Source organism: Malurus melanocephalus, unplaced genomic scaffold (genome assembly GCF_030028575.1).
Source record: "Malurus melanocephalus ecotype Western Australia unplaced genomic scaffold, MMel_1.1 scaffold_230, whole genome shotgun sequence".
Taxonomy (NCBI): domain Eukaryota; kingdom Metazoa; phylum Chordata; class Aves; order Passeriformes; family Maluridae; genus Malurus; species Malurus melanocephalus.
Window position 1 is genome coordinate 1000103 of NW_026623462.1, and position 8935 is coordinate 1009037.

Sequence of the window (8935 nt, forward strand, 5' to 3'; positions counted from 1 at the left end):
AGCAGACACTTCTGGTGTCTCCACCTGTGTCCCCTCACGTTGCTGTGTCTTTGGCAGGTGTCCCCATGCTTAAATGGCTGTGCAGCATCTGGCCAGCAATGGCTGAGCAAAAGCCTCCTTTTCCTTAATCTGCCCAAGGGTCRGGAAAACATCTCTCCTGGCCTTCTTGTGGAAATTGGGCTTCCATGCAAAAGGATGGGTGGAAATACTGACATTGATAATGGGAGGGACTCCAGGAATGTGGAATTCAGCACCAAAAAAGGGTGGAGAGGTGCTTCCTTTCCCTGCAGCTGCAGCACTGCTCCCTGGGGACAGTGTCCCTGGGCTTGGGACCTGTGGAGGCGGTGGGAGGAGGCTCACGCACAGTTCTGTGTTTGTTGCTTGCCCGAGTCTGCACATCTGTCCTGCCGGGGATTTCGGGATGTCAAGCAGCTAATTCTCCTTTGAGTCTTATCAGCCCACTTGGGATGTGCCCCCATCACGTGGCAGCCACTTGCTTTGCCTCCCTCTCTCTCCCACCGACATCTCCTGCAGGTTCTCGGCTCTCAGCTGCTCTGCCTGTGTGTGTGACAGCACCCAGGGCTGCTCCGTGTCCGAAGCAGCACCTCCCACCTTCCCCCTGTGTTGTAGGTTTAATTAAAGTTTCTGTGTTTTGCACTGGTGACTGCGTTGGTCTCTCTCAGACTGGGATTTGCTCCCGCTTTGGGAGCAGAGCCAGCAAAGCCAACGGCCGGAGCCTTTGGAGCAGGGAAGAGGCCTTGTGGAGGCATTTGCCATGTCGGTGGTTGACCTTGTGCTTTCACCAAAATTGATTCGTTATTTAACTGCATGATCAACTACATCCAGTCTGTCTTTGTGTTCTTCCAAGGTGTCTTTCTSTTGTATTGTATGGTTTATTTATTCACTTTTTTGCCGTGTCCACCCTCCATCCCAGCTGGGATTTGGCAGGTAGGTGATGTGTGAAGCCCAATCCCAGGCCTGCAAATACCTCTTGAGGATCAGAGGCTRTYGTTACCAAAGGACRGTTGAGCCTTGTTTCTGAGGCATGKTGAGAACTGGAACCTTTTTCTTCAGATGTTTTTCCTGTCCTGCTGTAGGAGCTGACTCAGGACTTCCAGCATCAGTGTAGTTCAGCAGCTTTGTTGGATTTATAATAGACCTGGATTAAATTAAACCTGGACCTTCTCATGAGTGGTTGGAGGTAGCATAGCTGTGCTTTGCAAATGCTCCTTTTCCTRTCTCTGGGTTACATCTTCTCCATCAACACAGGCCAACTGTGTGAGCGYGTGTTGCTAAAAGTGGCAGCAGCGTGGAGGGGTGGATGGTGAGCAGAAATGTCATCTTGGATCACAAATGTTTGCTTTGAAGGCACTTGAATTCGTCTTGAGCGTGTCCCTTGGCGAACACGACGSGCAGCGAAGGGGAAGCAGACATAGYGTGGGTTTGTGACCATCTTCTCCCTCATCCCACTGACCACGCCATTATTTTTTAAATTGGGTTTTCAGAGCTGGATGCTTGGGGTTGCCATGCATAGGCCAGTTTGTGTTGCTGTTTAACAGCTGTTGCCTTTGCACGGGGTGCATTTCGCAGATCGCCGTCAGCATTGCCCTGTCTCTTCCTTCACAGCCCTCCTTTATAAGTGATCGCTCMTGGCAGCCAGTGAGGAAGGAAGAGTTGAGAGAAGAAGCCTTGTGTGGAGATAGGAGTAACAGAATAAAAAATAGAACTATTTGATGTCACTGTTGCTGTATTAACTTGTCCCTGGCGTGTGGCTCAGTTCYGTGGTGCCGGGATCCTGCGAGTGAATAAACAAAGCAGCAGGACCTGCAAACTCTGAGCGGGCACTCGCCAAGGTGAAGGTGCACTTTGTACCCCAAGGGCCTGCTGCTGAACCACACAAGAGCCCTGGACTCTGCACTGTGTCCCTGCAACTTCACTGGCTTCCTGAGAGAGGGCAGGAGGCAGAAATGGGTCAGAGAAGGTGAAATTGGTTGTTAATGATAACTGCTAAAGTAACCTGAACTCTCCCACTGCCAACGTGCTGGTGGAAACCTTGAACGCTTGAGAAGCTCACAAGGATCTTCTTGCTGTTTCAACAAAGACTCTCCTGGCTCAGATGTAGAATTTAACAGGKCTTTTGGAGGTCATTTCATGCTCTAATAGCCAAGAGGAGATATCTTCATCCTTTAACTTTGCTTCCCCTTTGGTGGATGAGCACTCTTCTCATTGACATTGGAGAAACTCCTCAAACATTCTGGGGAACACAGGGTCTTGTAAAATTGTGCCAAACTTCAAACTAGGATGAGCCAAATTGAAAAAGGGCTGTTTCCACATCAGATTCAGCGAGGCCTGAACCGTGACGGGCATCTTCAGCTTGGAGATGGGCTGGTTCTGAGGAGCACAAGGCTGTGAGCAGGTTTTGGAGGTTAGAAAAGGCCTTTCAGGGGGTGGAATGATTGCTTCTGCTTGCTATAAAAAGCCTGGGCTTGGGAATGTCTACATGGGCCGGCTCTAGGCAGGGCGGCAGGGCTTCAATGCAGTTGTCTAAAATTGGAACGAGTCCCTCCCCATGTTCCCAGTTGCAACTGTAACACGGATAATAAATAACATCGAAATCCYGCATCAGAATTCGGGCTCCTTAATGCTCGGTGTGGTCACACCCATGAAAACAAAAAATCCCCAGGACGGGGGTCCTGCAGGAGCGAGCTTCATGATCCTGACCCAGCAGCACCATGGTGTGGGGTTAAGTGCTCCTGAGCACATTTTCCTTCCTTTTTGGAAGAAGATTAAGGTTTTGCTGACCCTATAAATGRAGGAAGGAGAGAAAGCTGAGGATACGTTCCTTATTCCTTCTCCTGTTTTTTAAGGCACCTGGGAGAGATAAACCCAAGCAGACTGCACCACACAAGTCCAGGTACCATAGTTTCCATTTGGACATGGATTCCCCTCTGTTTTATGTGTGGAAATGTTTTTTTTTTTGAAATGGTGAAGTATGTAATGCTGGACACCAGCACCACACTCCAACAGCTGCTGGGTAGACACAGCACTTCCGGCTTCAAATGCTGATGCTGAAGGAAATCTGCGTTGTGCTGTGACTAAAAGAGCAAAGCATGACAATATTCCTAAGARTTTATTGTCTTGTAATGACAAAAACTCTAGAAAATTGGTTGATGTGGAGGTTAGAAATTCCAGCTAGATTGCAAGATACTGGAGTGTGTTCTTTTATCAGGTACTTGCTGATCACTGCAAGTGACTGCTCTGCAAAGRGCCTCACTTTTCCATGTTCAGAGCATCTACCTTTAAAAATATTAGTTTAGGTATTACATACCCCCTTTGAAAAAATTCCCTTGTAGGCGAGAATAAAACTTACAAAAAGGCTGTTACAGAGATCATCAACTCTCTATTAGATAGCTTGGAATATGCTCCACTAGCACCAGAGTTTAGTCTTCTCCAAATTACTGTAGAGGATTTGACTGTATCTTGCTGATCCATCCACATTTTAATTTCCTCTGCACGGATACATATTGCAGGATGCTGGAAATCCCCAAGCCCACTGGAGCTGCAAGACTGGATGTTTCATCCTGTAACACCAATAAAATGTTAATGCATACTAATAGCAACAGCAAAGGGGTTTATGGAGCGAGCTTGGAAGTATTTTATAATTGCCAGGGTATCTGTGTCACAGAGAATTTGGGGTTAGAGTCGTCAAGTGTTGCACTTTGTCAAGACAGGAAAAGAAAACCCCTCAAATATACCTCAAACCTCCTAATTTTTATAATTAAAGGGGAAAGATGGGAGATGGATCCCTGGGGAGTGAGTCAAACATAAATTTCATTTACGTGAGAGAGCTGCCACTGGTTGGGATGGATTTGGGATCTGTGGGTTCRGTTGGASCCCTGCTGTGACCTTAYCTGAGGACACTGCCTCACTTTCCCACTTGGAGGATAAAAGCATCATCCTGCTGTACAAACCCAGTGAGTCTGGGCATGAGGTGACATAAATACATCAGTAAAATCCAGGGAKCTGGGCATGGTTGGCTTCCAGCAGCTCCTCATGTGTCCCCTCCACCCAGCTTGGTGGTGTGGTCCTGTTTACTGCAACCTGAGGTGCCAAAACCAAGGAAAATTAGAAATTRGAGTTAGAGGGACCAGGTATAAGCCAGAGGCACTGCCTGACCCTGGAGAGCCGAGTGAAGGAGCTCTGCATGGAAATGCTCCTGAAACAACCAAAGGCTGAATTAATCCAGCAATAACTCCAGGGGGACAAAGTGGAGGCTCCATCCTCCCCCGGGTGTCTCGTGTGACTGAGCCTGGGCTGTCCATGTCCCAACTTCTGGGGCTTTCCAGCMATGTTCTTGTTCTCTGGTTCAAATGGAAGGGCTGGGATGCTCCTGGTGCTGTGGGAGAGAAGGGTGATGGAGGAGAGCAGGCAYAGAACCTGCATGTGGGGGTTGTCCTCTGGCCCTGAGGATTTTCCAGACACCCTGGGTGCTGCTTTACCCCAGCACAGGGTCACTCCACATCCCAACCCGAGTCTGCAGAGCTTCCCCTTGCCTCACACCAGCACGGGGCTGGTGAGGGTGAAACCTGTCCCTCTGCACATATTTTGGGCTGGTGTTTGCTCACCAAAACAAACAGAAGCGTGAGTTTCTGGAATGCCCTTTCCTGAGCTGAGCATCCGAGCAGCCCTGGCTCTCTGCTAGGGGGGAGTTTATGGGAACATCCCTGAATCCTGAACACTCTGCCAGGCGGGCAGCACCGGGCTGCGCTGGCAGCCGGGAGAGGAGGAGGAGGAGGAAAAGGAGGAGGAGGAGGAGGAGTGGGCATGGGCAATGGTTGGTGTTTTGTTCATCCTCACCAGGGAGAAGAGGAGAAACAAAAGCAGGAKCAGCGCAGGGCACCGGGCTGGCTGGGCGAGGAGGAGACAAAAATAATTGTGCAGAATTTCATCGGGGAGCTTGAAAAAGGGCGATTTTGTGAGCAAATAGTCACCTCCCAGCACAGAACTTCACCGTCTCMAATTTCAGAATTCCATTCACATCAACATCCACTTTCATGTTGCAAAACCTCGGGAAAAAGGGAGGRAAAAAAAGCAGCTTCACAGGTTTCAATGCAAAAGTCTCATTTGGGGGAGGAAAAGAGGGAGAAAGCACAGCTTTGGGGGTTCTTTATTAAAAATCAAGCTCCCAGAATGGAAGTGTGGAAATAATCAGGGACCTGAGGCAGGTATGGGGGTGCCCCAAAGCTGCTCCTGTGAGTCAGGGTTAAGCCCAATGGGGCTGCTGGAGCTTTCCAGGGGCACAGTGTGGATGCTGTGGGACATACGAGTCCTCATGAGTTTGGGACAAGAGGAACAGGGGGAAAACCCATGGATCTGGCTTGGGACCTGCCAGCCAGGCAGGAAGGGGCAGCTTCAGTCCCAGAAAAGGGAGGAGGATTGCAAGGAGCAGGGATGGTTCACAGTAACATCCTGGATGTGGGTTTATCCTGGGAAAACCCTGTCCCCTCCTCTGGGCAGAAGCACRGACAGGGTTGATGCTCTGTCTCCTTCCCTGCAGGTGTGGGGCAGGCGATTCTGCTCAGCTGGACCAGGAGTGAGGATAAGAGGGGGCTTTGGGGGGTTTCTCCCCTCTGCACTCCTCTCCTGATCTGCAGGACCTGAGTCAGTGTTTTCCCTGAGGAAAAGGAGCCAGGACAGCTCTGCTTGTTCTTTGCCTCTTGGTTTGGCTGTTTCCTTCTCTCCATGCCAACCTCCATGTGCTCTTTGGCATTGACCAAGGTCTTGGTTGAAGCTCCTGCCTGCCTGGCATAGGAATCCCAGACAGTGACTGTGCTGGAAATGGCTTTTGCCCTGAGGAGAGGCTGGAGAAGCCCTCAGCCTCTGAGGGTCTTGGTCAGCAGCGCTGCAAAACAGCCCCAGGTCCCTCTGCAGGTGACCAGGACCATCACTGGCAGTGCAGATCCCTCACCCAGGACCAGCAGTGCCCAGGAGAGCAGGTGAGCCCACAAATGCTTTATGGATTTTGCTTGGTTGAGCTGTGTAAGTCCCAAAATGGAGTGGCTGGCAGATGTTTTTCCCAATTTCCCAGCTTGTGGGGGCAGCAAGTCCTTCTCTGGAGATCCCTCATAATCTTTCTGTGATGGAAAGGTGGCTGAGGGGATCTGTGCACCCCAACTTTGCTGCAGGGCTCTGTCCAGCTTGTGTCTCTGGGGTGCCAGTAAACCCTTGAATCATTTGGTATTGGTGTTTTCTGAATGCTGAGGGAGGTTTTTTGCTTCTCCTGCTGTACAACCGAGCTCCTCGTGCGTCGATGGTGGTGGCAGAGTGTTGCTGAGATGGCTGCTCTGTGCTTAGCGGCTGCTGCTTCTGTGCTTTTTACTCTAATTTTTCTATTGTTCTGTTTTTGCTGTTCGGGGTGAGGGGACAGCAGCTTCTGCCACACAACAGCCTCCTGTTAACTTTCCCACCGCGCGCTGCTGAATCCAGGGCAGGCTTAACTCAAGGAGCAACATTAATCATCAAATCTATAAGCAGGATATAGAAAGGCCAAGTGTGAATAATTACTGCTCAGGTGCTAATTACCCAGGCCCAGACCAAACCCAACATATTAAACAGACCTCTAACGGCAGCAGCCTCTCGACCACGTTGCTGGGTCCCCATTGCTCTCCTACTGCTCTCTCTGCAGGGGACTCCTCCAAACATCTGCCAACACGTGCAGATCCCAAAATATTCTTCTGCTCGTTCATGTTTAARCTGGGGAGATGAGATGGGAGGGATCTGACTCAAAATCAACAGATGGAAGGAAGGACAGATAGATCCTGTACCATGAAGTTGCTCTTCTGGGGATGGGCTGCTGGGACTGGAGTGGGCTTGTTCTTGGCTCTTGTGGTTTAGGACAGGGAGCTGCTGCAGCTGTGGGTCAGCAGCATCTGGGAATTGGTGCTTGGCTCATGGTGTGAGGGTGGGTTTTCCTCGGGTGGATGCCCTGGGAGCTGGGGGTGAGCTGGGCTGGCAGGCAGTTGCCTCTAGATCAGGGAAATCAAGCAAGATTTGGACCCTCCTGGGTTCTCCAGGCASCTTCTGCCCCTCCTGCCCGCCCTTYTGAGGAGACTTTYGGGAAAWGYRGGGTGGGCTCGGGCTCTGCTCCAGCCTCGGGTTGAATTTCTGCCTCTGTCACCTGAGGCACCATTTCTGCACCCCAGACCAAGGGGGTTCAGTCTGGTGACGCTGAGGGCACCGCAAGCACCGGATCTGCTTATGGAGAGCGTTTGGCAGCGGGAAGGGAAAGCCACAGCTGCCTCACAGCTGGCAGAGCGAGCAGTGTGTGCAGAGCCGGCTCCCTCCGCCTTGGAACCGTGCAGGATTCCCCTGGCTCTCCCCATCTCCCACCTCTCTGCTTCTGTGCCAGCCACGCTCCACCTTTCCCTTCCAGAGAACCCCTCTGTGCCTTGTTCCTTCTCCAGGGTACAAAATCCTGGCGATGCCGTTCACCCCCAGCCGGGAGAGCACTAAGGGGAGAGAGGACACGGAAGGATTTTTAGGGTCAAACTCTTAAAGGTCGGACAGTGCTGGGGCACCTTGGACCGTGCTGGGGGCAGAGCTCACGGCTGGGTTGGGGGATGTGGCGGTGGCAGATTTTGGGTCTCCACCCTGCTCCAGCCCATCTGTTCTGCATCTCTCACCGGAGCCGGGACCGGAGGGGTGGGGGGCGAGGAGGTGGGTGCCTACCGGGGTTTTGGGGGGCACAGCCCCCTGCCCCGCAGTACCCAGSGGGTTCAGCCGACTTGCGAAGGGATCAAAACATTTTGTGCCTGGAAGACGAGGAGCGTGTGCGAGTGAGGATGGGCTTGTGTTGGGGGGTGCAACCTTCCCCTGTCACCTCCCTTCTAGCCTGAATGCTTCTGCCATCATGATTAATTTATCAGGTACTTATGAATATGCAGATGAGACTCTGGTTTCCAGGCTCTGCTTTCAGGAGAGGCTGTGATGGGCTTTCTGCTGCTGCCGCCTTCGTAAGAAGAGAAATGTCATGTACCAGGGTTTAAAAATAAATAAATAACTGCGCCACCGAGAGCGTGTGAGTCTTCGCGGCTCCGCGGAGCTGTGGGATCTCCTCGTTCCTCAGTGACAGGGATTTTTGAGTGTCCCTGTGGCATATGCACCCCGACTCCCCCTCCCTGTGTGTGTACCGGTGATGCGGAGGCGTCTTTGCCAATTCCAGCCTTTGAAACCTTGACTGAAGCCCCAGAAACTTCCACTGTGAAGGCGGGAGAGARCTGGCTCCTCCCGGGAGAGGGGAGATTTGGAGGGATGGGTGCGCCTGCAGGAACGGGGGTTTCTCCTGGTGATGGTTCCTTCATCACTGCAAACCCCGAGGTCTGGGAGATGGGGAGCGGTTTGGGAGGATGATGAATGTGTGCATGTGGCTGCTGGGCTAAAGCAAGCTCTGCTCTGCCCGGCTGGGCTGCCTGGAGCAGGGGCTGTGGGAGAACGATTTGGATTTAAGGTTCAGCAGCCGGCTGTGCTGACCTGTGGGCGTCCGCAGAAGCACCTGGGTTTTAAAACTTCCCCCAAATACTCTGCGCAGTAGCCAGGGCTGTGGATGCAGGAGCTGCTGCTTCTGCTGATCCCAATACCGGGGCCGCCTCCGTGCTGGGGAGCCTCGAATCCCGGGGCAAGGGAGCGAGATAGGGCCGGGGGAAGCTCCGAGGGTCCCGGCCCAAGGGGAAGGGCTTCTCGAGGGTCCCATTGTGAATCTCCCCTGCTCCAGGCATCCAGCTCTGGTTTGGCAGAGCGCGGGTGCGCTCAGCAGTGCTCCCGCAGTGCCTCTGCCCCTGGGCAGGGGGTTACAGGGCTTATATTTTCAACTGTAATTTTTTGGAGGGGAGGTTATTTGGAGCAGCAGCAGGGGAAGGGAGCGGCGCTCAGCCCCTCA